General features: G+C 42.4%; 1 long non-coding RNA gene across 1 annotated transcript in view; it reads left to right on the plus strand.

Annotated features, from left to right (window-relative positions):
• Positions 1-23,423, plus strand: part of LOC138752732 (uncharacterized) — a 58,031-nt gene extending 34,608 nt beyond the window's left edge. Inside the window, exon 4 of the long non-coding RNA XR_011350880.1 lies at positions 23,222-23,423. This is a non-coding gene — a long non-coding RNA (uncharacterized lncRNA). The remainder of the gene's footprint in view (positions 1-23,221) is intronic.
• Positions 23,424-27,277: the final 3,854 nt, after the last annotated feature.

Raw genomic sequence — 27,277 nt, forward strand, 5'->3', positions numbered from 1 at the left:
TCATATCTCAAAGTCAAACACGTTCAATGTCATATCAGCCTTTGGCAATATACAGGCATTAAACCTCTTAGACATACAAATGAAGAGCTTAACAATTATTTTAGGGACCTTTCTAACCAACTGGTCAATAAAGAACAAGTTGTGTCAAACATGGTCTACACAGTTTTCCTGATAATGGTTGTAGCCCAACCTTCCACTGCTTTCTTTTCTCTTCTTTACCCATGTCTGGAAGTAGAACAAGTAGAGGTTCTCCTATTGGTTCCACTTAATTCCAAAAATCTGCTACTTTCACACATTTGCCTGCTCTCTTCCCCATAAACGTGTCTACCAGAGAGTCCCTATTGTTAAGGCACCTGGCCCAATTGCCTCCAGATTCCAAGAGGAAATGAATTAACATTGATGGAAAAATCTTATAATATTGTGAGGTTCCTGGATAATCACCCTGGAGCATAAATTACGGCTTTACGATGCAAAACCTGGACCCCCTACATTTTGGCATTCTTTCCTTGCATTAAAGCATCAATCTAGATTAGTGTATTGAAATACTTCAAAATAAGATTGAATCTGCAATCCGTAGATTCACAGTAAGAGTGCTACCACTAACAAGGCAAAGAAGAATGACATTCCAGGCAGTCTTCCAAATCAAAATCATACATACCTACCCAAAATGGTGTAAATTGGGGAGCTAATCTTTAAATCTTTTGTTTGCCATCATTCAAAGCTGAACAATTTCCTTTTATAAGTTCCAAAATTTTTTGAGGTCTTTGACCAATATGCTAGAATGTTTCTAAAATCAGTCTCAGCTTATTTTTGCTTGCTTCTATCAGCAATGCTATTACACCATAAGAGATGGCAAAATGGTAAAGATGTTTACCTGCATTGGATAGGCTCATTAGATACTAATGGACAAGAAATAATTTCTGTAACCAAACAAACTTGGACAACAAGACAATGACTGCCTATGAAATAGCTGGAAGGATTTGGACAGCGAGCAAAACCATATTCCAGCTATACCATCTGCCAACTGGGGTGTCAGTTTATTAGATGTTAGGCAATCTCATGGATTCTGATATGTACCTTATGCTTAGCTGTTCACCTCTGTGTTTTTAAACTATGGTAAACAATGAACCATCTGGTTCCATCTCTTCCTTGCCTTTTCCCATTTTTTCTTTTATCTCTGAAGTTGCTTCACCTTCTCCCTGTCTCTCCACCTCTCACACCTTCTTGGCCCCTCCTCAGCCTCAGCCCCTTCTTTTCCCCATTGATATACTTGATATCACCTATTTTAATCTTAATAAAAGATTCTGACCCAAAATGTTGACTGATCTTTTCTACCCATATTTGCTGATAAGTTCCTCAAGCTTAATTAAATGTGGTCTTTTCATGCTATCATGATTCCATGACTCTGTGTTGCTTTCATGTTGCAGTACTTACCTGGTGTGCCACTTTTTCCACGTAAATAATTCTAATGTTATTAGAATATCATTTAAGAAGTGAGGTATTTTATGCCTCCCTCCAGAGGTCCATCCAGTATTCATTTAAATTTGGAACATTCCACTGGAGAATCTGCAGTACTACAGTGTCCTTCTGCCCATCTAAATGGTGAATCCTTTGTGGAAGCTATTACATAATCTATCATGGCTCAGTGGAAAATCTAACTGCATTGTGTATATTAGCCATGCTGATGTTAAATAAACTTCCAGTTCTGAAATGTTAAAACATAAAATGTGAATTAACTTGTCGGTCGTACAAAAATAGCTTGAGGGAGTGCAAGGTTGCAAAGCCTCCAAAGGCCTGGGCCAACACAAATTAGTCCCATCAGCTCTGGCTACTGAAATTTTTATGGTTCAAGAGATTTTTTTTAAATATAATCGGTTTGCCATTAAAGACCATTCATGGCATCAGGGAAGATACAGGGCATTAGGCACTGGGTATTTAAGATCAGAATTGTACCTTTGCATAACTTAAGGAATCCTCAGGTCTAAAGTTCCATGGAGCAGTATTCTGTTCTCTGGCCAATAACAGGGTCTGGGCAGTTATATGGCAGAACTGTTCATCTCCAATTTTAGTTGAATTAACTTCAAATTGCTTTTGAGGCCACCAATATTTAATGAACAGCAAATAAGTTGAAGCCATAAGGTTCATCTCACCAGTGTGCATTTTTGGAACAGAACTAAGTAATTAATAATTGATGTCATCTTTGCAAAAGCTGGAAACCATTTTATTTTTTACAAACTAAATCCATGGTCATTGTTCCTTCTTCCTGAAGGTTAACCCTTGTCTTCAGTCATCTTCCTGATTGAGGGAACAACTTTAAGTGGCTGAGATTAACATTGGCTTCACTTTCTGACATTCTATTACTATTTCACCCCCAAAAGGAAAAACATTTATTCTTTTGCACGTGTTCTGGGTAACAACATTGGAACACTTATGAAGTTGCTTGCTTACAGTGAACATCTGCCAATAAGGGGTTGACAAATAGATGTGTTTCATAACTGTCACTACAAGGCCAAATTATTACACATACATCCAGAGTAATGAACAGTTGTCATTAACCTTACAAGACAGGCACTGCAAAACCGCACAAAGCAGAGACAAACATGAACACTTAGCATAAAGGTAGCTCTTTTGAAGTTAATTTCAAAACCTGTGCTTCCTTACTTTTCTTTTTATAAAAGTGTCTTGCAGAGAGCACGCAAGTACTTTTAGCAACGCTATTGGAAAAGTAATGCAGTATTTACTGCAGCACGTTGGAACATAAAAATATAAAGGGGTTTATTTTAGAGAATAAACAAACAGATGACAACACTGAAGACAGGTAGGAATATTAGACACACATAGCCCTTAGGCTTTCAAAATTCTTCGTGCATAAATCCATTCTTTTTCCCATGATATTTTAATATTTCATGATTTCATATATGGCATTGTGAGTGAAATCACCTATGTACATTTACATAATATTTTCATTAGCTGTTTCAAATGGGGAACTCTGAGTAGAGTTGCTTCTTTAATGGGATTATCCATTGTAACATTTTAGACAAAAAAAAGTACAGTATTTTATATTAGCAGGCTATATGACACATGGTTACTTTTTTTAAATATAGTAGCAATTTTGAAAATTGAGGTAAATTATTACACCCTACGTTTGCTGAGAAAAAAATATAACACATATAGCAACTCCATATCTGCCAACCTCGTGCCTTTAAACCATAAATGTCATATGACAAACTTGTATGTACATTTCATGTTCAAACCAACCACTATGAACATAGTTGAAACATAACTTTAACAATGTGTTTTGAAAATAGATTTACAAGAGAAATGCAATGTTGTATGCGTAGTAAAAGGATGAAAAACTGACTTCCTGATGTGTTCATATGTTGTTTACCACCATCCAAACTTGTGTGTGTGTGTGTGTGTGTGTGTGTGTGTGTGTGTGTGTGTGTGTGTGCACATGTGCACATTTCTTCATGTGATTGTGTGTGTTTCTGTGTGAATGTGTGAGCAAGTGTGTGCATGCATGCATGTTTCTGTGTGAGAGTGTCTATGTTTGTGTGTGCACGCGCATGCGTGTGCACATATATAGAGAGAGAGAGGGAGTGAGCACCTATGTAATCATTGGGTTTGAAATAATTGGTCCTTGAAGTTTCATAAAAATGCAGTTTCAGTCTGGGATTGGCTAAGTGAGTAGATTGGCTAAGGAGAAATTATTTGCTGTGCACCCCACACCCAGCATCCAAAGCTAGTCTGCTATGGTCTGCCCCCCTTCTCTCGCCTCACAATACCCTCCATTCACTGCTGTTTCTTTCACTATCTCAAACCTCCCTTTGCACTCCACCTATCCTTTATCTGTTACCCTTCTCTCCCCACAGACATTCACCCTTTAACAACCTCACACCGTCATCTAGCTCGCAACCTCCCTTGGTCACTATCCTACCCCCACCTCACCACACTGTTACTCTTACCATTTTCCGAACAGTCACTATCGATGTGATCTTCACCAGCAGTCACTCCACCTCCCACTTCCAATCACTCTCTCCAGTCACTACCCCCTGCCCTCACCTATCTTCACAATCACCCTCCCCTTCGACCAGCCACAACACAAGATTGTGTTGAATGGTGAAGCAGGGTTAAATGGCCAGTCATTCACCCACTCATCCCGCACATAAACCCCGAGTGAGAGTAGGAATAAGAAGTTGTGGTAGATGAATGCATGGCTGAAGAGTTGGTGCAGGGGGCAGGGGTTCAGATTTGTGCATCATTGGGATCACTTCTGGGGAAGCTTTGACCTGAACAAAAAGGACGGGTGACACCTGAAATGGAAGGGGACTAATATTCTGGTGAGCAGGTTTGCTAGAGCTGTTGGGAAGGGTTTAAACTAGTTTAGCAAAGGGGTGGGACAGGAATATGTGTGCAGAGAATAGGGAGAAGGTGGAAAGGATGATGCAATGTGTGGTGGGTTTGAGAGGAAGGACAAGCAGGGAAGAAAGTATAAACTTAGTTGGAAGATTTGAATTGTGTCTATTTCAATGCAAGGAGTATTAGGAATAACTCAGATGAACTTAGAGCATTAATCAGTATATGGCAGGGGTTCCCAACCTGGGGTACATGTACCTCCAGTGGTACATTTGCACTTTTCAAGGGTACATTGGGTCTGAGAGAATAAACATTACTGTACCATACATGATGTTGTAATCTGCAGTCAGATTGCACAATGTCATGTTTTTTTAATCCTTAATTTTTAGGGGTACACGGGAACCTATAAAAATGCCCAAGGGGTTCCCAAAAAGGTTGGGAACCCCTGGCATATGGAATTATGATGTTGTGGCCAATACAGGGACTAGACTGATGAAAGGATAGGATTTACTGATGAAGGTACTGGTGTTTGGATGTTTTAAAAGAGATAGGTTGGGAGGTAAAGGGGGGGGGGGAGTATTACTGGCCTGGGATAGTATTACAGCTGCAGAAAGAGAGGAAGCTGTGGAGAGAATGTCAACTGAGTCAGTGTGGGTGGAAGTCAGAAATAGAAAGGCAGCATTCACTGTACTGGGAGTTGTCTACAGGCTGCCAACTAGCACACAGGACACTGAAGAACTGATAAGTCAGCAGAGTTTGGAACAATGCAGAAATAATAGGGTTGTTGTTATGAGAGACTTCAACTTCCCAAATGTTGACTGGCACTGCCTTACTGCAAGAGGGATAGATGAGGCAGAATTTGTCAGGTTTTTCGAAGAAGGATTCTTGACACAATTTGTGGACCATCTGACTAAAGGAGAGGCCAAACTGGATCTAATACTGGGTAATGAACCTGGTCAGGTGATGAGCTTGTCAGTGGGGGAGTATTTTGGCAATAGTGTCCACAACTCCCTGAGCTTCAGCATAGCTATTGCCAAGGATAAAAGCAGGCAAAATTGTAAAAAATTGGGGAATGGCTGATTATGATGGAATTACGAGAGTTAATTAGGAACAAAATTCTTGGGTGTAAGCACAGAAATAATGTGGAGGATGCTTAGGGTCCACTTATGTGGGGTTCTGGATAGGTTTGCCTATCCTGTGCCCAAGGAGGGTGCAAAAGCAATTGCCAATGGCCCAGCAGTCTCTTCCCTCCCTTCCTATAGCAACCTGGGGTATACCTCATCCACTCCTAAGGACTTATTAATCCTATGTTTTTTAAGAAGATCCACTCTTACTCTTTCTTAAACTTAACATGCTCCAGCACATAAGCTTATTCTATTCTAACCTCACCTTGACCAAGATCTCCCCCACTGAGAAAAGATGGTTGGAAAAGGGAACCATGGTTGACAAAACAGGTGAAGCAGCAAGTTAAGAGGAAGAAGAAAGCATACATTAGATTTTAGGTAGCAAAAAACAAGAAGAGCTCATAAGAAGTGTATAGTAGCCAGGAATAAACTTATGAAAGGACTTGGGAGAGCTAGAATGGGGCAGGAGAAGCTCTTAGCAAGTAGGATTCAGTAAACCCTAAGGCGATCTATGCATACATGAAGAACAGAAGGATGACAAGAGTGAAGGTAGGTTGCTTTATGATAAAGGAGGCTCCATATTCCTGGAGGTGAAAGAGGTTTGGAAAATCCTAAATGAATACGGTCAAACCCCTGTTATCCAGAATTCAAGCAACGGGCAAAAAAAAATTGAGGAAAATAAATATAGATATTTTTTTAAATAATAAAAAATTAAATAGCAGTTTAAAATTGTAACAGTAAATGTTCTCTGAAGGAACAGCTAAACTTTTGGTGAAGAGGCCAAATAGTCAGCCAGCGGAGTGTCTTGATACTGCTTTACTCATTGCACCTCTTTGGGGAAAAAAGTTGTGTTTGATAAAATAGCCTCTTCCAGCATGAAGAGGTGATTGATGCCACTCTCTTTTGAGGTGACTCTCTTAAAGTGTCACCTTATCCCTGCTTAGTTAAGAGTCTTTATCTTTTTTTTTGGTAATATTATTAAGTATATTAGTAAGGCTCCATCTGTAACTTGGGGGAGGGGGGTTAATTTTCTATAATGTTATTGTTCATCTTTCATCCACCTCTGTGATGGTTGAATGTTTTCAAAGAAGGTGACTGAAAATAAAGTACCATTCTTTAAGTTTATTGTTAATACAGTGTATTAGTTAGGTATTGTAAGAGTGAGTCTTAACCAACTGGAAAACTCCAGCATCTACCAATCCTTGTAGGTGCTGGATACCAGGAGTTTCACTGTATTTTGCTTCAGTATTCACTAGAGGAAAAGACCTTGGTCAAGGTGAGGTTAGAATCGAATAAGCTTATGTTTAAGAAAGAGTAAGAGTGGATCTTCTTAAAAAACATAGGATTAATAAGTCCTTGGGAGTGGATGAGGTATACCCCAGGTTGCTATAGGAAGGGAGGGAAGAGAGTGCTGGGCCATTGGCAATTGCTTTTGCACCCTCCTTGGGCACAGGATAGGTGATGGAGGATTGAAGAATGGCAAATGTGGTCCCCTTATTTAAAAAAAATGTAATAATAGGGAGAATCCTGGGGATTGTAAACCAGCGAGTCTTGCATCAGTTGTGGACAAAATATTGGAGAGGATTCTTAAGGTCAGGATTTACGAGTATTTAGACAAGTACAGTTTTCTCAGGGATAGTCAGGATGGCTTTGTTTGGGGAAGGTTGTGCTTCATGAGCCTAAATGAGTTTTTTGAAAAGGTAACAAAAGAAATTGATGTGTGTATGGATTTTAGTAAGGAATTTGACATGGTACCCCATGTGAGACTCATTTAGAAAGTCATGAGAAATGGGATTCATGAACCTTGGATGTGTGGATTCAGAATTGGCTCTCCTGTAGAAAGCAGAGAGTCATAGTGAACAGAAAGTATTCTGCCTAGAGGTCAGTGTCTAGTGAAGTTCCATAGCGATTTGTTCTGGGACCCCTGAACTTTGTGATTTTTATAAATGACTTGGATGAAGCTGTAGAGTAGTGGTAGGCAACCTACGGCCCATGATCAAAATTTATCTGGCCCGCAATCCAATGCGTTTGCCCGATCACCCTCAGCTGCTCCAACATAATTCGCCGTACTAAACTATCTGCCTTTGCCATTGGTGGCCCCAGGGACTATGCGCATAGATTTATTATCCCTCAGCAAAGGAAATACTTTGTGGTATATAAATGCTGCCTGTTCCTTCAGGGGTCATGAACCAGGAAGTGAATTGACTACATTCTTGTGGAATGTTTACTAAAATCTCTCCATATCATTATAACCAGGAATCGATCATCAACCCCATCACTTTCTGCCCCTGGAAAAATAACTCACCTTGCTGCTCCTGGGAACACACTTTACCCTCAAGATGGGCCTGAGACAAGCTGTGCATCAGTGGCCAGCTGTCCCACTCTTGGTCCCAGGCCACTCACCCACCAGTGAATGTGGAGCTGGGCGACCAACAGAGTGAACCTTTCAGAGTGTCCGCAAAGCTCCCCCCCCCTCCCCTGAGCCACCACCACCACCATCCATCCCCCCTCCCCGCTCCCCTGAGCCACACCCTCTCCCTGCTCTCCTGATTCACTCAAAAAGGTACAAAGCCAGATGTCCATGTGTGGGACGCTGCAATGTTCCTTCATCCAACTCCGGCTGCAAGCAAAACTTGTTTAGCACAAAGCAAATTTTGTTCACTTGGAAATAGGATTTACCTCACATAATCATTGCTCAAAACACACCTTACAGTCTTTCTTTGGCTTGGCTTCGCGGACGAAGATTTATGGAGGGGGTAAAAAGTCCACGTCAGCTGCAGGCTCGTTTGTGGCTGACAAGTCCGATGCGGGACAGGCAGACACGATTGCAGCGGTTGCAGGGGAAAATTGGTTGGTTGGGGTTGGGTGTTGGGTTTTTCCTCCTTTGCCTTTTGTCAGTGAGGTGGGCTCTGCGGTCTTCTACAAAGGAGGTTGCTGCCCGCCAAACTTTGAGGCGCCAAGATGCACGGTTTGAGGCGTTATCAGCCCACTGGCGGTGGTCAATGTGGCAGGCACCAAGAGATTTCTTTAGGCAGTCCTTGTACCTTTTCTTTGGTGCACCTCTGTCACGGTGGCCAGTGGAGAGCTCGCCATATAACACGATCTTGGGAAGGCGATGGTCCTCCATTCTGGAGACGTGACCCATCCAGCGCAGCTGGATCTTCAGCAGCGTGGACTCGATGCTGTCGACCTCTGCCATCTCGAGTACTTCGACGTTAGGGATGTAAGCGCTCCAATGGATGTTGAGGATGGAGCGGAGACAACGCTGGTGGAAGCGTTCTAGGAGCCGTAGGTGGTGCCGGTAGAGGACCCATGATTCGGAGCCGAACAGGAGTGTGGGTATGACAACGGCTCTGTATACGCTTATCTTTGTGAGGTTTTTCAGTTGGTTGTTTTTCCAGACTCTTTTGTGTAGTCTTCCAAAGGCGCTATTTGCCTTGGCGAGTCTGTTGTCTATCTCATTGTCGATCCTTGCATCTGATGAAATGGTGCAGCCGAGATAGGTAAACTGGTTGACCGTTTTGAGTTTTGTGTGCCCGATGGAGATGTGGGGGGGCTGGTAATCATGGTGGGGAGCTGGCTGATGGAGGACCTCAGTTTTCTTCAGGCTGACTTCCAGGCCAAACATTTTGGCAGTTTCCGCAAAGCAGGACGTCAAGCGCTGAAGAGCTGGCTCTGAATGGGCAACTAAAGCGGCATTGTCTGCAAAGAGTAGTTCACGGACAAGTTTCTCTTGTGTCTTGGTGTGAGCTTGCAGGCGCCTCAGATTGAAGAGACTGCCATCCGTGCGGTACCGGATGTAAACAGCGTTTTTCAAGCTTTGTTGGGACCAAGGTAAACTGCCTCAGGATCTTCGTGATGCCACCATCATCACCCTGTACAAAAACAAAGGCGAGAAATCAGACTGCTCAAACTACAGGGGAATCACGTTGCTCTCCATTGCAGGCAAAATCTTCGCTAGGATTCTACTAAATAGAATAATACCTAGTGTCGCCGAGAATATTCTCCCAGAATCACAGTGCGGCTTTCGCGCAAACAGAGGAACTACTGACATGGTCTTTGCCCTCAGACAGCTCCAAGAAAAGTGCAGAGAACAAAACAAAGGACTCTACATCACCTTTGTTGACCTCACCAAAGCCTTCGACACCGTGAGCAGGAAAGGGCTTTGGCAAATACTAGAGCGCATCGGATGTCCCCCAAAGTTCCTCAACATGATTATCCAACTGCACGAAAACCAACAAGGTCGGGTCAGATACAGCAATGAGCTCTCTGAACCCTTCTCCATTAACAATGGCGTGAAGCAAGGCTGTGTTCTCGCACCAACCCTCTTTTCAATCTTCTTCAGTGTGATGCTGAACCAAGCCATGAAAGACCCCAACACCTTACAGTACCAGTGGCGGATTAACCATTAGGCTGAGTAGGCTGAAGCCTAAGGACCTGGAAGGTGAGGGAGCCCGTCAAACAACAATAGAAATATGAGATACAATAATAGAAATGGTACTTTAATGATGCCAAAGAGATCTAAGCCATAATATTAAAAGTATTTTAAAATTGCTATATTTTGTAGCTTTCAAAGCACGGGTCGATTGGCTTTCACATATTCAATGAAATCAAAAACAATGGGTCTGATCAGGTCAACGGCAGCTCAATGCAGGATCATTGGCTGCCTTCATTACCCATAATCTCCCCCACCCAGCTGGAGCCACTCTGCGATTGGCTTCTAGTGACCGGAGTCTTGACTCCAACCCCTCCCCTGTTCCTTTGGCCTACTGATATGTTCCAGATGAGGCCATAGCAACCTGTGCAATACGAAGAATTGAAGATGATTTAGGCTCTACAAATTGTGCTTTGCTGGAATTAAATATATCTTGCAGCTGTTTTCATGAATTGTTATTTTTTTTTGAAGATGGAACATTTTATTTGCATATTATTTATCTGCTACAATTTGAAAGGACCTCTATAATAATCTGTGAATATTGACGGTATGGAAGAGTTTGTGGTTGAGGCTCTGGTACCGCCACAACTTGAATGGGGCTGCCGCTTGAACTCCCCCCCCCCCTCACCACCCCCACCATGCTCAGCCTGGCTGGGCCTCAAAATAGTCTGGCACAGGACATGGCAAGAGTGGCGCCAAGTAGCATGATGAGGTGCCGGAGCAGCACTCCAGTGAGCTCCGGCAGCAAATTAAATTTGAGACAGGAATTGAAAACATAATAAAATGTGTAGTTGCTTTGGTGACGCTAGTGTTTCAGACGGGTGGGGTAGTCACTGCCCAGGAATGCGCCCCCATGAAGCCGACCCTGGATGGGCCTTACTGAAGCTCAGCCTAGGGGCCCAGGAGATGGTTTATCCACCTCTGTAGAGGGCAGAGAAATTAAATGAAAGTGGGAGATCTGAATCAAATGCAGAAGTTGAGAGGAATACACAATAGTTTCTGCTGAGAAAGATTCAAGGTGCTGTATTTGATAAATTTATTTATGTCTGCAGTTTTGCAACAGAAATAATCATTACTGATTATTCTTAAAACTCCTGAACTATTTGAAGAATTATTTAAAAGCAATCAAGTTTAAATGACAGTTTGCTGCACTCCAAACACCTCTCTGAAATATTTATATCCAGCAAGGTTTGGTTTCATCATTCCTGCTAAGTAGCTCATTCTACCAGTGGTAAGATTGATAGCACAACTCCTTGAGATGATGTCTTGCTATTGGCATCAACAACTATGTCACCCAATATCAAAACGCTTTCAAACAACAAACCAAATCCAGTTTCCCACTGATTGAGCTGCTGTCTGTTTTGGGTTCATTATTTTGTTTTCATTGTGACAAATTTTTCTCCTTTTTGGCTTTTATGTTTTTTTTAATTGTGTCATTTTAATGACTATCTCATGATTTTTGGTGCATTTCCAGATTTGAAGACCTGAAATGCACCATCATAATTATTTGGAAGGAATACGGTTGATCTCATTGGTTGAACCTATTCTGTGGATTGTTTTTTTGATAAATTATCGTCAGTTATGTCCAAAAACTATATACTATGTACTTCAAGCAGAGAAAATCAAAAACTTAAATTACATAATGTCTGTGTTTCAGTATTTACTTAATTTATGGCAGTATCAGTGCAGCCTGCTGTTAAACCACTGTCACACTATCCAGCCCACGCATTGTAAAAGGTTGCCCGCCCCTGATGTAGAGGGATGGGTCAGTACATTTGTGAAGGATATGAAGGTTGTCAATAGTGTTAAAAGTTGTAATAGGTTACCACATGATATAGACCAGATGCAGATTTGGGCAGAAAAGAGGCAGATGGCGTTCAATCTGGATAAGTGTGAGGTGATGCAGTTTGGAAGGTGAAACTTGAAGACAGAGTACATGGTTAATGGTAGGATACAACTGTCTGGAAGAACTGAGGGATCTTGGGGTACAAATCAATAGATCTCTCATGCAGGTTGATAGGATATTTAAGAAGGCCTGTGTTATGCTGAATTGAGTTATTTGGGGGATTGAGTTCAAGAGTTATGAGGTAAATCTCTGAAGCCATGCTCAGAATATCGTGTTCAGTTCTAGTCATGTCATTACAGGAGGGATGTGAAACTATGGAAAGGGGGCAGAGGAGATTTACCAGGATGTTTCCTGGATTGTAAAATAAGTTAATGTTAGCAGATCAAGGGCTTTCCTCTTTGTAGCGAAGAAGGACGAGAAGTTTACAAGGATATGAAAGGCATAGTCAGCCAGAACCTTTTTCTCCCCCAGGGTGACTTTTGCAAACACCAAAGGTCATCTGCACAAATACAGCGAGGAAAGCCTGGAATACCTTTCCAGGGGTGGGCTTGAAACAATAGGGGCATTTAAGTAACTTTTAGACAGGCACATGAATGAAAGAAAAATAAAGGTAACAAGATAGGGAGGGTTTAGCTTTTTTTGGGTAGCTATATATAGGTCGACACACCATCGTGGACCGAAAGGCCTGTACTTTGTGGTAATGTACTATGGAAAAATGATTCTGGATTTGTAGGGGAAGACTGCTGAGGTGTGTTTGGGACATGCAATTGACAAACCATTAAGGATATTGCTGAAGATCAAATGAAATGTGCTGGAGGAGGTAGAACTACTTTAGATGGTGCAGAAATGAATGACATACAATTCCCAGGGGGGATCAAAGGACAGTGACAGGGATCAAGGGCATTAGGTGGTTTGGCTCCTCCCAAGCACAGGAGCAATTGAGCCAGTTGTACAATCCCAACTGTTCTGTGGCCTAAATCAGCTAATTCAGCACAGGGTGGTCTGTATGCCTCAACTCAGCCATCCCTTTCTCTCTTTCTTCCTTCTCAATTTGGAGATTATGATTTTGCCAACTGAAGGATTGGAAAAGAAAAGGGGTACATACTTTCTGTAAATCAGTTATTAATGTAATTTTCTAAACCTAACAAATTCTTATGTGAATGGATTGGGATGATTTCAAAATGTCAGTGAAAACACAGCCTCTTGAGAATTAGCAGTGATACATCTCTGCACTATGCACAAATAATTATTGAGAGTAAACAGATAACTTGCCCACTCTCATCAAAAGTCCTTTAAATTATGCAGAGACATTAATTCAGCAGCATATTTAATTTCTCTTATAGTAGTTAGACTTGGAGAAAACCGAAACTGCAACTGTTCTGATTTTGCCTGTGTGGTTTATTCAAAATAATGCAATGTTAGTACAAAGTGAAGTTTGCCACAAGCCTCAAAGTAACATTTTTATTACACATAAAACTTTCTATATTTTGAGCTTCTCTCATTGTCTTCAACTTCCTTTCAATGTGCCTACATTGGCATGTGACTTCCAGTAATCACGGAAAGGTGACCACACTTGTAATTGGATCATTTGGCTAAAACGGGTGAGTCGATCTGATCAATATAAACTGCACATGCAGCAAAGAGCCCTTTAATGGCTCTTAATCTCCATTAGGTTGAGTGGAGGAAGTTGAAGGAAACTGCATCACTTTTTACCCCATTTATAGTAACAATCTGGTGCTTCAGTAGTTTCTGGGGACATGAGAGCTGCACTAAAGGGGCATTCATTTCAGCTATCAATAGGAACTGTTTTAGCATTCAGGAAACTTATAATTCCAGGCAATGCAGAGACTATGTTCCAGGATTCATTAAATTTTAACCAGAAATGATCTTTATCAATGTGAAGAATTCCCCTAATGCTGAAAATCCACTTACTTCTCCAGACAAACATGGTTTTGAAGGAAAGGGACAATAAAATGGGATGTCACTTTGTGCTAACATTATAAGAAGTGGTGTGCATTTTTTTAAAAAAATCAGACAATAAACTACTGCAAATTGCACTAAGAAAAAACTGGAAAAATTTGTAGCCATTTTCTCCAAAGCTAACAATTAATTTTACATTGTTAAAAAATGTGTAAAAACGATGTAAAGTTTTTTTCACCATCAAATCATTTTGCATCTTGAGACAGGAGATAAGATGGCTGACTTTTTCAACATTTTTAGCTTCAATGGAATTCATACAATTTTAAGTCAATTATTTTTGATTGAAAACTTAAGTCACTTAATTGGAAACTATTATAGAAAAAGAAAATGCTGGAAAACACAGCAGGTTGGGCAGCAAGAAGTGAAACAGTTAACTTTTCAGGTCTGGGATCCTTTATCAGAAAAAGAAAGAAGGAAGAAAGTTCAGCTGGGTAGCAAAGAAGTGGGGCAAGGGCCTTTCTTAATTTATTAGGAAACTAATAATTACTCTGCACTGTTTTAGATTGAACTAATGATTCTTTCAAAGCCCACACACTGAAATTGAATACACAAGATGATAGCAACCATGAAATCCACAAAAAAAGTTCCAACAGAAAATTGTGAGGACTGTGTATTTTTCTTACTTTTGTAAAATATGATAGATTTATGAGACAAGTAACATGGTGCTGCAAGACAATAACCGTCAAACCTTGTCAACTACATTTGAAAGTTGTTTAAATTCTTTCACTTCAAGAAATGTTTTTGCGAGACACAAGGTTCATTGTCACTTCCCATTTGATAAAGGATTGTAAATCTAAAATATGCAGTATTGTTTTCTCCTTAAAGGTGCTGATAAAGCAGCATTTGCAATAGTTTCTATTTTTTGTTCCGATTTATGATATTTGGATTATTTTACATTTGTGCTTTATTTCGGTTCAACATTGATCTCAGTGAGTCTCAGTGTAAGTCTAAGCTTCAGGACAAACTTTTTTTTACCTGTCAGACTGCAATGATACAGTAAGATTAGGGGAAAAGAACACTTTTTTATAAAAGCATTACACTTCAGTATTATTTAAATAAAGTGCTCTGTTAGATATAGATCTGATTTGTTTTCAAATTTTTTTAATTAAAATTATGCATTGTTGGAATTAGATCTGCCTAGTGCCTCTGGCTCCACTAACCCATTACCTAAACAAGTGTTTAAACATCTCAATAATGCAGGTGTATATTGACATGCAAAGCCAAAGCGAATTGGTTGCTCGATTCAGTTTAGAAATTATTTCTAAATGTTATCATCAAATTGCTTAGAAACTTAACTTTTTAAATGCTGAACATCATTTTTACCTTAAAATGAGTCTACTTCTGTCTTTAGAAATCACCTTCAAATACTGTTTTTAAAAAATAAAATCAACAAATTAAAACATATTTTAACTAGTTTGGAATGTAATCTGTTCAGTGTACTGAGGCTAATAGAAGTCATAAGGAGTAGCTAACTGAGACATGACCCAGTACACAAAATGGCTGACAACCGTGCAGATCCTGCAGGGGCCAACGATCCTTGTCCTAAGTGACTACCTGCACAGCGGGAAATGGCGAACAATGGCAGGAATGTCACCCAGTTGGAGATCAGCATTGACATGATGTCACTCCCAACTTCAGCAGCGGAGAGTGAATATAAGAAGAGCTGGTGATGCAATAAATCAGTCTTCAACTTCGACTCCTCGTGTGTGTGTCTTCTTTCCATACTTTGAAGTAGCGCGCATGCTACATTGGTGACCCTGACAGCTCCAACCAGCAGTTGGACCCAGAGATAACGGAACAAGCAATTCTTCACGCGGTTTCGTTGAAGCTGCAAATTCTCGGGGCATCACAGCCACACGTGGTTCAAACAGACCAAGGCCCAGTTTCAATTTCGACAGATTAACACCGACACATTACTACTACGTGGGGAGCTCACTCAACTAGGAGACAGCAGCAAGGGTCGTCGATTTCCACTGGAGCAAGGCAAATATGATGCCCTCAATTGAGCTATTAACCTGCCCGATTGCTACATATGCATAGTATGGGGGAACAGGCCCTTCCATCCTGATGAGCAAAATGTTCGCCCTTGCAGAGGGACATAGACCTTACCTGCTCTTTGAGTAGATTTTCCTGGAGCAGCTACCCAAAGATATCCGACTTATGCTCGCCGACAAAGACTTTAGCAACCCCAGGAAAGTCTCAGCCTGGGTGAATGAGCTTGGGAGAGCAAAGAAAGAAAATGGTGCCTCAGTGAACCAGATCACTAGGCCCTGCACACAGCTGGCAATAAGGCCACAGCAAACAGAAAGGCAAATGGATTCCCCAACCCAACCGTCAACACTGGGGTGCGGGGGCCTGTCAGTACCACCCTGCGTATTTCAGGGAAACGCCATGACCAACTGTCATTGATGGCTGAGGTGGTTGGCCAACATAACAGCCTCCTGCCATGTGTGGAACTCTCTGTCAGGAAGGCACTTCCTCATGAACACCAGCACCAAAATAAGTGTCCTCCATCCTCCACCCACCACCCCCCCCCCCCCAGCCTACAACACCCAGAATGGCAAACAAGGTTCGGCACTGAGGGTAACAAACAGTACTACCATATGAATGTTCAGCACCAGCGCTGTCCCCCTCCATTTTGGCAGCAACCGGACATTCACAATTACAGCTCTTCCTAGGAGCAGACTTCTTGTGAGCCCACTGCCTGCTGGTGGATCTTAAAGGGTGGTGATTGGTGCATGCCAGGACTTTTCAAACAATGCCCCGGGGAAGCCAAATTACTTGCCCCCCACCTGGACTCCATTACACTATCTGACAATGCATTCACATAGATCCTAGAAGAGTTCCTTTTGATCGTGGTGCCACAGTTTTCCACCGCTGAGCTGAAGCACGGGGTAAGACATCATATCTTCACTGAAAGCTTCACACCAGTGCACACCTTCACTAAGGGGGAGTTTTTTAAATAAAATGGAAGAGCTAGGGATAACCCCACACACGGGTCCGACAACCCAGGTACACAGTGCCCCACATCCAAGACTTTACTGCTAACTTACAAGGGGGACAGGTGTTTGCAAAAGTCGATCTCATCAGGAGCTGTCTTCAGATCCCAGTGCATCTCGATGACATCTCAAAAACTGCCATCATTACCCCTTTTGGTCTCTTTAAATTCCTGAGAAAGCCCCTTGAACTTGAGAAAACAGCTCAGACCTTCCAGAGGGTGATGGATGCGGTGGGTCAGGATCTCCTATTCACGTTCATCTATTTAGATGATATTTTCATCGCCAGCCGCAACAACACTGAGCTCACATCTAAGTGCCAGTTCAGGTTGGAAATGATCGGCTTCCTGGGGCATTGGATCAACAGGCATGGAGCAAAACCCCTGCCTGAAAAGGAAGAGGCCATTCGGTGTTTCGCCAAGCCCTGTACAATGAAGAGGCTGCAAGAATTTGACGGTATGATTAACTTTTATCACTGATTCATATCGGCAGTGGCTCCTTTTCACGCTCATTGCAGGGAAGGTAAAGACATTACCTGGGACAATTAGAAGCCCAAAGATGTTCTGGCCAATGCCACCTATCTGATACACCCCAGGCCAGAGGTGCCAACTGCCCTCAGAGTAAATGTCTCCAGCACAGCAGTAGGAGGTTTACTGGAGCAATTCATCAAAGGGCAAAGGCAGCTCTGGCCACTTCCGACCACTTGAACTCAAATACAGAACCTTTGACAGGGAGCTATTGGCATTGTACCTGGCAGTCAGACACTTCAGGTATTTTATGGAAGGCAGGCAATTCAAGGTCTTCACGGATGATAAACTGTTGACCTTTGCCTTCCACAAAGTATCTGACCCGTGGTCGGCCAGAAAACAGTAGCATCTCTTATACTTGTTGGAATTCACCATGGACATCCAACACATCGTGGGTAAGACCAAAGTGGTAGCTGAAGTGCTGTCTTGCCCCACGATTGAGCCTGTCCAGGCCCTGTCTCAGGGAAAAGACTATTCTGCCCTAGCCAAGGCACAGCAGGAGGACCCTTAGATCTCGGCATACAAACAGCAGTGTCCAGCTTCAGACTGGAGGATGTTGCCATTGGTCTTGGCACCAGACGCTCCTCTGCGACGTCTCCACTGGCAAACCTCGCCCCCTAGTGCCGGCAGTGTGGAGGAGACAGATCTTCGACGCGGTGCACAACCTGGCACACCCAGCCATCAGGACTTCTGTTAAAATGGTGGCCATTAGGTTCATCTGACACGACCTTTAGAAACAGGTCAGTCAGTGGGCCAAGGCCTTCATGCTCTGCCAGATGTTCAAGGTGCAGATGTACATCAAGGCCCCCCCAGACTTTCGAGTCAGTGCAACATCGATTCAGCCATGTCCATATTGACATTGTAGCGCCACTACTGGTCTCCTGTGGAGCGAAATATCTCCTCACCATGACTGACCACTCCATGAGGTGGTTGGAGGTGGTCCTGCTAGCCTATACAACCACCAAGACCTGCGCCAGGGCACCGATTATCACCCGGGTGTCAAGGTTCGGAGTCCCGGAGCATATGACCTCCAATAGGTACACAGTTCACTTTAGGTCTCTGGGTGGCGCTGGACAAGTTGCTGGGAACCCAGCTCAATCATATCATGTCAGGCCAATGGGTTGGTGGAGCAGTTCCACAGGCTCCTAAAAGCGGCCTTGATGGCTCAACTCAAGGGACCAAACTGGGTGGATGAGTAACCCTGGGTCCTCCTTGGGTTCCACACTGCACCAAAAGAGGACTTCAATGCCTCCATAGCTGAGATGGTATATGGCACACCATTAATGATACTGGCAGCATTCTTAGCTGCTGCCAAGAATCCCACAGCCTCATTAACTAAGCTGAGGGAAAATCCGGGCATTCAAGCACCTCCACTGCAAGGCCAGGCCAAAACCTATGTCCCAAAAGACTTAGAAACCTGTGAGTGCTTTTTCATGCAGAAGGGGACACACTGAACACCTCTGTAATGGCCATTTGAGGACTGTATTAAGTAATTAGGCACAACAGACATATGTGCTGGATATCAGTAGAAAAGAGACTTTCACAATCGACCACCTCAAACTAGCACACTTGGACATTAGCCTCCTGCGTTGCAGAGGTAGGTCACCAAAAGTGGCAAACAGTGCTCCGATTGCCGGCTCTCGGGGTAGTGCAATGACACACAAAATGGCCAATGACCGTGCAGACCCCGCTGGGGCCAATGACCTTCACCCCAGGGGAAACGGCAAGCAACAGGAGGAACATCGCCCAGTCAGAGATTGGCGCTCCCAATGTCAGCAATGAGGAGTGAATATGAGCAGAACTGCCAGTGCAATAAATCAGATTTCAACTTGGACTCCTCATGTGTGTGTCTTTTTTCCACACTCTGTGGTAGCATGCACGCAACAGAGTCCAAGTTCATACATCCCTCAAAGTTACTATGCAAGTTGATAGGGTGGTTAAGAACACATATTGTTTGTTGATCTTCATTAGTTGTGGGATTGAGTTGAAGAGCTGTGAAGTGATGTGGCAGCTCTATAAAACTCTTGGACTACACTTAATAGTATTGAGTTCAGTTGCAGTTGCCTCGTTAGAGGAAGGATGTGGAAATTTTAGGAAGGGTGCAGAGGAGATTTACCAGGATGCTGCCTGGATTGGAGAACATTTCTTATGAGAAAGTTAGAGCAAACTAGGGCTTTTTTTTTAAATTTGGCATGCTGAAGGATGGCAGGTAGCATTACAGAGGTTTATAAGATGATGAGGGCATAGATAGAGTGGACTAGTCAGCACCTTTCTCCCCAGCGCTAGTACAGGAGGTTATCTGTTTAAGGTGAGTGGACGAATGTTGAGGGGAGATTTCAGAGGTTTTTATTTTATACAGAGCGATGGGTGCTTCGAATGTATTGCCAGGGGTGGTGGTGGATGTACAATAGTGATATTTAAAAGATAGGCATATGAATGTAAGAAAAATAGGAGGTTATGGACTGTGATGCAGGGAAAGGTTTGTTAAAGTATATGATGGAGTAAGTATATATGGGTCGGTACAACTTTCTGGGCTGAAGGGCTTATACTCTCTTATACTGTTCTAATGGCTAAGAAATATTAGGAATAATACTTTATATTATTATCTACCACCATTCCTTGATAATGTGTAGAATTATTATCTTCATTGCATCCATCCTTGTCTCAGCACAAAAATCACATCATTGGATTTGATTATTCCACCATATTTCTAGATGCTGGTCTTACTCTACTCTTCAAATATGTAGTATTCATAATTCAAAAAAAATCTTTGCTGATTCATAACGAGCTGTTCATGAAACTTTCCTATTCTTAAAGAGGTCCAGGCTTGCTGAACTTAAGCTAAAATGGGATTGCGTTGACTGATCACCTCAGGGCCATCTTGCAATACATAGTCAAGCAGATGCATTGTCTGCCTTGTCATTAGGTGCAGGTTACTCAGACATAAACTGAAGATGGCAGAGAGAGCTGGAGAGGAACAGGAGTAAGCAGAGTGGCAGTGAGTATCCCGGGGATATCCCTGTTTCCCATTCATATTATCACCTGTAAGATGAGGAGAGAAAGAAAGCATTGACAGCATGTGTAAAAAGGTTCTTCAAGTGGAGAGACATTTCTCCTAACAAGCTTGCACATCATGAGCAAAGCGACCGTCTCCACATTCTAATGATCACCACCAGCAGGCCATTCCAATAGCCAGGCAAGGAGTTCAGATGACACATAAAAATCTATTGCATTCTGCACTAAACAAAATAGACCAGTGAATGAATTCATCACTTTGCTTGAAGATCTCCATACTTCCCAATGAGTGATATCTTGGTTCAAGAAATACCTTGACATAAACTAATCTTTTACTTTACACATGTAAATAGTGGGGTGCAGAGTGTCTTGGCCTATCAATTTCTCCATGGTGCAGGGGTGGCAACTGTTGGAAGGGGACTACAATAACCATTTCATCCGATACACATCTTATGGGGTTTTATTGAGTCTCATGGCTTCTTGGCATATGTTTATTTAAGTAGGACTTGTACGTCCCTTTAGCAGTTCTCTAACTTTTCAAGTCAAGTTTATTGGCATGTGATTGCAAAAAAAATCTGTGCTCTCTGGTCCTTGGTGCAAAACATACAGAACGCCTATAGACGAACAGTACATATTCAGGATAAGTATTCATATTGTGACAGAGTATTTAGATATGTTTTGGGGAGATAAATTGGGAAAGGTTTGTTAGAGCAGGTTACATACAAACACTTTAAAACAGATCATATTTGAAATATTGGAGCTTTGGCTAATGCTAGACATATCGGGGCCTCAGACTTTTTGCAAGAACTTTGAAGAGTTCTTAAGAGACTTCACTAATGGATTGTTGTTTACAAAAGGTGACAGATGAAAGAGCTTATTGGAGCTGCATATTGTCTGGAGGTGAGCTTGTGGTTGTAAGAGGGTCATGTGGTTTTGCAAGCAGAGAGCATGAAACCGGCTTTATCTTAGAGAGAGAGAAAAAGAAAGAGGGAGACAGACAGACAGACAGATCACTTCTACAGTGTTACAGCCAGCAGAAGTAGCTGGGACTGGAACAGGACAAGCTTATGGACAGCCCATTTGTAAGACAGTCTGGTCAAAGCCTTTGTGGTTCATGCAAGAGGAGAGGACTGGCTGTTTAATGAAACAAAAAGGAACTCTGTGGTGTCCTGAAAGAAAGAAGTTATCATCTGGAGAACCCTGAAGGGGCAAGTTTATTCGCCAAGACACTGGAGTGGCTGATGGAAGTAAATCAGTTGTGAATGTCCTGGAACAACAAATCTCTCTCTGAAAACTGACAAGAACCTTCATGAGTGGTAAACATTGACTTTTCAGGCACCAAAGCCTGGTGAACTTTACAAATGTTAAATTCTGTGCACAGTATAAGAATTGCCTGCAACCAGTGAACTTGGAGGAATGAGAAGGGAGATTGGACTGTGAACCAAAGAACTTTTCTGAACTTACACACACATTACATACACTTGCGCTTAGAATTAGAAGGGGGTTAAGTTAGGTTAGTTAAGTTAATAGAGATAAGTTAAAGTGTGATTCTGTTTTCATGTTTAATGATAATTAAAAGCAACTTTTGTCTAAGTAACCATTTGTCTTGGTGTATATCTATTGCTGCTGGGTTTTGGGGTCCTTTGGGCTCATAACAATATATATTTATAAATAAATATCTTTTTGTAAATCTGGGAGTCTTAGATGGTTAGTGTGAGCAGTTCCTTCGGACATTCAGCATTCTCACTCCTCATGAGAAGAAGCTGTTCTTCAGTCTAATAGTACTGGGTCTGATACTCCTGTATCTCTTTCTCAATGGGAGCCACTGAAAGATGCTGTGTGCAGTGTGGTAGTGGTGTTCAATAATTTTGCATGCCACATCCTTCCTTTTGTGCGCTGTTGCTTTGAGGCTGCATGCTGGAGTTTGCCTTTAAAGGCTGGCATATCTTTCTGTGAATTATACACAGCAGGGTTGTCAGCTGTGCTGAATGCAGTAGATGTTGTAAATGCCAACTTAGCACTTGTTTCTGGGTGTAAGTCACCTGAACCCCATTCCACTTGAGCTCTCAAACAATTTTGCTTGTTTTTTCCCATTTCCATTAAATGTGATGATGATTTAGCTAGGCTTGGGATTAGAATGCTGTTCTCTCTCTGGGAATGAAGTGTCCCCTGAAGAACCATATTGAAATGCATCAATACACAAAATTGGTGGAGAAAATCAGCATGTCACACAGCATCTATAGGAAGCAAAGCTTCATCAAGTTCAGGCCCCAAGTTGGTTACCGTTTGCTTCCTATAGATGCTGCGTGACCTGCGGAGCTTCTCTAGCACTTTTGTGCATTGCATTACAATCACAGCATCTGCAGACTTTTCCTGTTTAACTCCATGTTGAAGTATAAACTGGTTGTTTTCTATTACATAGCAACCTAATTTCATGTTAGAATATGTTTGACAATGTCCAAACTTGTATATATTTAGGAAACATTGAAGAGTTTATTATAGATCTCTCCACATATACAGTGGATCCTTAATATTTGGAAAAAAAATGGTTTTTTTTCATTTGCCCCTGGGGTCCACAATATTAAATTTATAATCAAACAACTTATATGTAATTAAAGTTCACATTCCAGATTTCATTCAAGCCTATATGTGTACATTTGACCTCATTTCAGGGCACCATAATATTTGGGACATTTGACTTCACAGATGTCAGTGGGACTAGCGAAATGATGTTTCTACACAGAGAAGAAGGGCTGAATGGCCTGTTTTCTGTGCTGTAGTTTTGCTGTAGTTTTCTATGGTTCTATGAGCAGAGGGGGGGGTCTTCCTTGGCTTACCAGTCCCTTTGCGATTACGGAGCTCACCAGTACGCTCTTTCTTTTTAATGATGCTCCAAACAGTTGATTTTGGATGTCTCTTACAGTTTTATTCTTGTTTTTCAGACTCATTATAGCTTCTTTGACTTTCATTGGCACAACTCTGGTCCTCATGTTGAAAAATGGCAACTACAGACTCCAAAGGTGATCAAAAGCTTTGAGGCAAGCCTTGCTCGCTTGTACCTGCACCAATGAAGCAATTAAACATACCTGAGTACTCTCAAACATCTGTGAATCCAAATATTTTGGTGCCCTGAAATGACGTATAATGTATAAAAAGTGCTGTAATTTCCATGTGGTCAAATCAAAATTGTCACAAATGACCTTGAATAAAATCTGGAATGTGCACTTTAATTACATGTGAATTGTTTGATTACACATTTTAAAATGTGGGGCGCAGTGGCATATAATGAAGTGTCTTTCCCCACACATTATGGAGGGCACAGTATATCCATAGTTCCTGGGGCATATTTCAATTTTATTTTGTATTACCATCATTAAGCAGTATCCTGCACACTTGAAATCTAACACATCATAACAACAGCTACAGGGTTGGCAAGATAGGATGAAAAGAAGTAATTACAGAATTCTATCTTGCCCAAAGTATTGGACGAAAGCTGATGTTAAACTTTGAATGGCAAAACAAAGTAACTAAATTGCTTTTAAGTGTGTTTTGAAGAGCCTCACAAATATGATTATGCTACTAGCACTGGTTAAATGAGTAAACAGCTTCTAATATTGTATATCCTCCATCATTATCTCCCCTTGTTCTTCTAGCACTATACTGACAGCTGCAGCCAGGCCTCAAGCTTACTGCAGGACAGTTGTCTGCCCTTCAGGCCATCTCTTCCATTGTGAAGCATTAATGAAGTGGCAGTGCCCTGTCAGACATCATCAGATGTCCTGTGAGGGGAGAATGAAATCAGCCGTATTGACCCTGTGGCATGTTTATAGGGTTACTCTTTGCCTGCTGCAGTAGATAGTGGCTTTTCAGCCTAGTGGAGTGCTTATTCGTGGCATGATTAATCAAATCACTGCTGGGTATATTAATTAGGAAGTGCAGGTCACTCATAGTGTTTGTCAGATCAAAACAATTAATCCTTTTGGACATTGTTTGTCTTAAATACATAGAAATACACATCAGTAAGTCTCTTAAGCATAAATGTTTCTGATGTGGATATTAACCCAAATAACAGGTTTGATTAAAATATATTTGTTACTTCAAAACATTGTTATTTAGAAACTTAGCCTAGAAATTAGATCAATATAGCATTGTTCATGCACAAATCATGTCAAAATCAATCTCACCTAAAGAATTTGCTCCAGCAATGACTTCCAGATGAAATGGGACCCATTAAGGTATCGGGTTTCTAGCGTCCAATCTCTTAATGGCTTCACTATTTGCATAAGTTTGAGCTTAGAGGTACTGGAGATCTGAACCTAAAAAAATCTGCTGAGGGAATTCAATGGGTTGAGAAAAAGGATGGTGAATGTACCAAGCTGAAACCCTTTATAGAGACTTGTTAAATGTAATTTAGAAGTCCATGTAAAGAGGGACTTCTAAATGTGAATTGTTTGATAACAAATTTAAAACTGTGGAGCATTATAGAGGGCACTGTATATCCATAGTTCCTGGGGCATATTTCAATTTTATTTTGTATTACCATCATTAAGCAGTGTCCTGCACACTTGAAATCTAACACATCATAACCACAGCTACAGGGTTGGTAAGATAGGATGAAAAGAAGTAACTACAGAATTCTACCTTGCCTAAAGTATAGGACTAATGCGCAGGACAGGGATTGGTTAAGAGGTAGGTTGAAACCCGATGGACGGAGGCAGAGGATTGGTAGATGTCAGACAAAGGGAGAGAGAGAGACACAAGAAAAACACAAGGAGGAAGCTGACTTTGATAGCATCCAATGTTTGGGAACAGCGAGGCCTCTGAGGGTTTAATCTTGGTCGACATCAGGGGTGTCAAACTCAAATTCACGGAGGGCCAAAATTAAAAACTTGGACTAAGTCGAGGGCCGAACTAAATATTTATTGAAATTTTTCAACATTTTCTCTTCTTTCAACATATGTAATGTTAAACTTTTTCTTATTAAAATAAATGTTTAATAATAGTTTTGGATAAACTCTTTCCAGAAGCATTAACAAATGAGAAATAAAATATTCAATAAATAATATTTCTCTATAGAGGATTTGTCAAATGTTGCTAGTGTGCTGTTGAATAGTAAAATCTGAGGGCTATTGAGAATGTGGGAGAATAACATGATTCCTGAAGCAATCAAATGGGTGACTGATTGTGGGCATGAACTCTAGCAGGGTTATTTGCCATGCCCTTTTTCCATTGGTACAGATATCCTTTGATTTACACACTTTTCAAGTTTTATGCCTAATGAGCTTGTATCCAGGTGCAGGACCATTTTTAACCAGGAATATATTTATCACTGTGACATGAAACTATTGGAAGATCGTTTTATCCTGAGATTAAAGTTCATAATACTTACTCAGTCCTGTGTGCGGGAGGGCGGGGTTTGCGGGCGATCGGGTTGGACAACGACAGTGCGGGGGCATCGGCTCTCGCTGCAGGGCGGCATCTCGGGGGATTAGCGGCCCCGTCACCGTGAGTCGCGGGTCAGCCTGCGGCAGGGAGGGGGAGTGGGCAACGGTCCTGGCGAGGTCAGGCCCCCCCTGAGTTTCTGCCGGACCCCTCTTGACCTGCTGAGTTTCTCCCGGTCCCCCCTTGACCTGCTGAGTTTCTGCCGGACCCCCCTTGAGCTGCTGAGTTTCTCCCGGACCCCCCTTGACCTGCTGAGTTTCTCCCGGACCTCCCTTGACCTGCTGAGTCTCTCCCGGATCCCCCTTTGACCTGCTGAATTTCTCCCGGACCCCCTTTGACCTGCTGAGTTTCTCCCTTCTGGTGTTTTTACGAGAACCACAGACTTTCGCTCATACATTAATGAGGGGGATCAAGGGCCAAACATTGTCAGGTACCTCTCTGCTGGATAAAGGATACGGTTTAACCCGCTGAGTTTCTCCAGTGTTGGGTTTTCACGAGGTAGAGTCAAAGGTCCGAAGGGCCTGTTTCTGATCTGTAATGTTCTACGGACCCTGCTCTTCTTTCCGTGCCGGTGTCCCAGGATCTTTCCAGGGCAGTCTCCGTGCTCAGGACCGCGCTGGGATCCCAGTCAGTGGAGGAGGAGCAGGTGAGCGCGGCTAATCCCGATCCAGCCCACGCCACACCCTACCTGCCCGACGTGTACTCCGGGCGCCCGCCGCTGGTCCGGTGGGAAGGCGCAGGGCGGCCGGCGGCCGGCGCCCCCATCACCCAGCGGGGAGCCCCAATCTTCCCTCCGGCGTCCCGACTCCATCTGCAGCTGCAAGAAACGATGTGCCACTGGGGTTCCGGGCGCTGGGAAGCGGCCTTGGCTTCCCCTGACACCGGCCAGGCCACGCTGCGGTGGGGGGGTGGGCGGGAGGACACGACAGCATGTTTATAAAACCACCCACCACTACTTTTCAAGGACCAGGATTTTTCTCTCTCTCTCTCACACCCTGGGACACAGCATGTGGATGCACTATACTGGCGCGGCGGCCAGCGGGCCACCTCTAATACATTTTTGATATGATCTTGCGGGCCAAATATAATTATATCGCGGGCCAAATTTGGCCCGCGGGCCAGAGTTTGACATGTGTGGTCTACATGAACACTTTCGATACAAAGTCACTGATTGCCATCTTGGTAAAGGATTTACTTAACACGGTACACAAGTTCCACTGGAAGAATGAAGAGGAGACAGGTCATGACAGCAAGTGAGATTTGATGCCACTTGGGACCTTTGCATCACATCTACTGCTGTACCTTGAACAGTCAACATGCACACAGTGACAAGAAGCATTGCACTATCATGTAAAGGAGATCAACGATTAACAGATGAAATGCTGATTATTTTGTCACGGTGCAATTTTACACATCGATGGCGCTTACTTCAGTTGTTTCAATTTGGAAAACCTTAAGGAAAGATCATGATAATGTAGTAATTTTTTTTCTGACTTCAAAGATTCTGTACAAATTTAGGTGCACTCCCACCTTTTGAACACTCAACGCAATTTGGA

Source organism: Narcine bancroftii, chromosome 2 (genome assembly GCF_036971445.1).
Source record: "Narcine bancroftii isolate sNarBan1 chromosome 2, sNarBan1.hap1, whole genome shotgun sequence".
Taxonomy (NCBI): Eukaryota; Metazoa; Chordata; class Chondrichthyes; order Torpediniformes; family Narcinidae; genus Narcine; species Narcine bancroftii.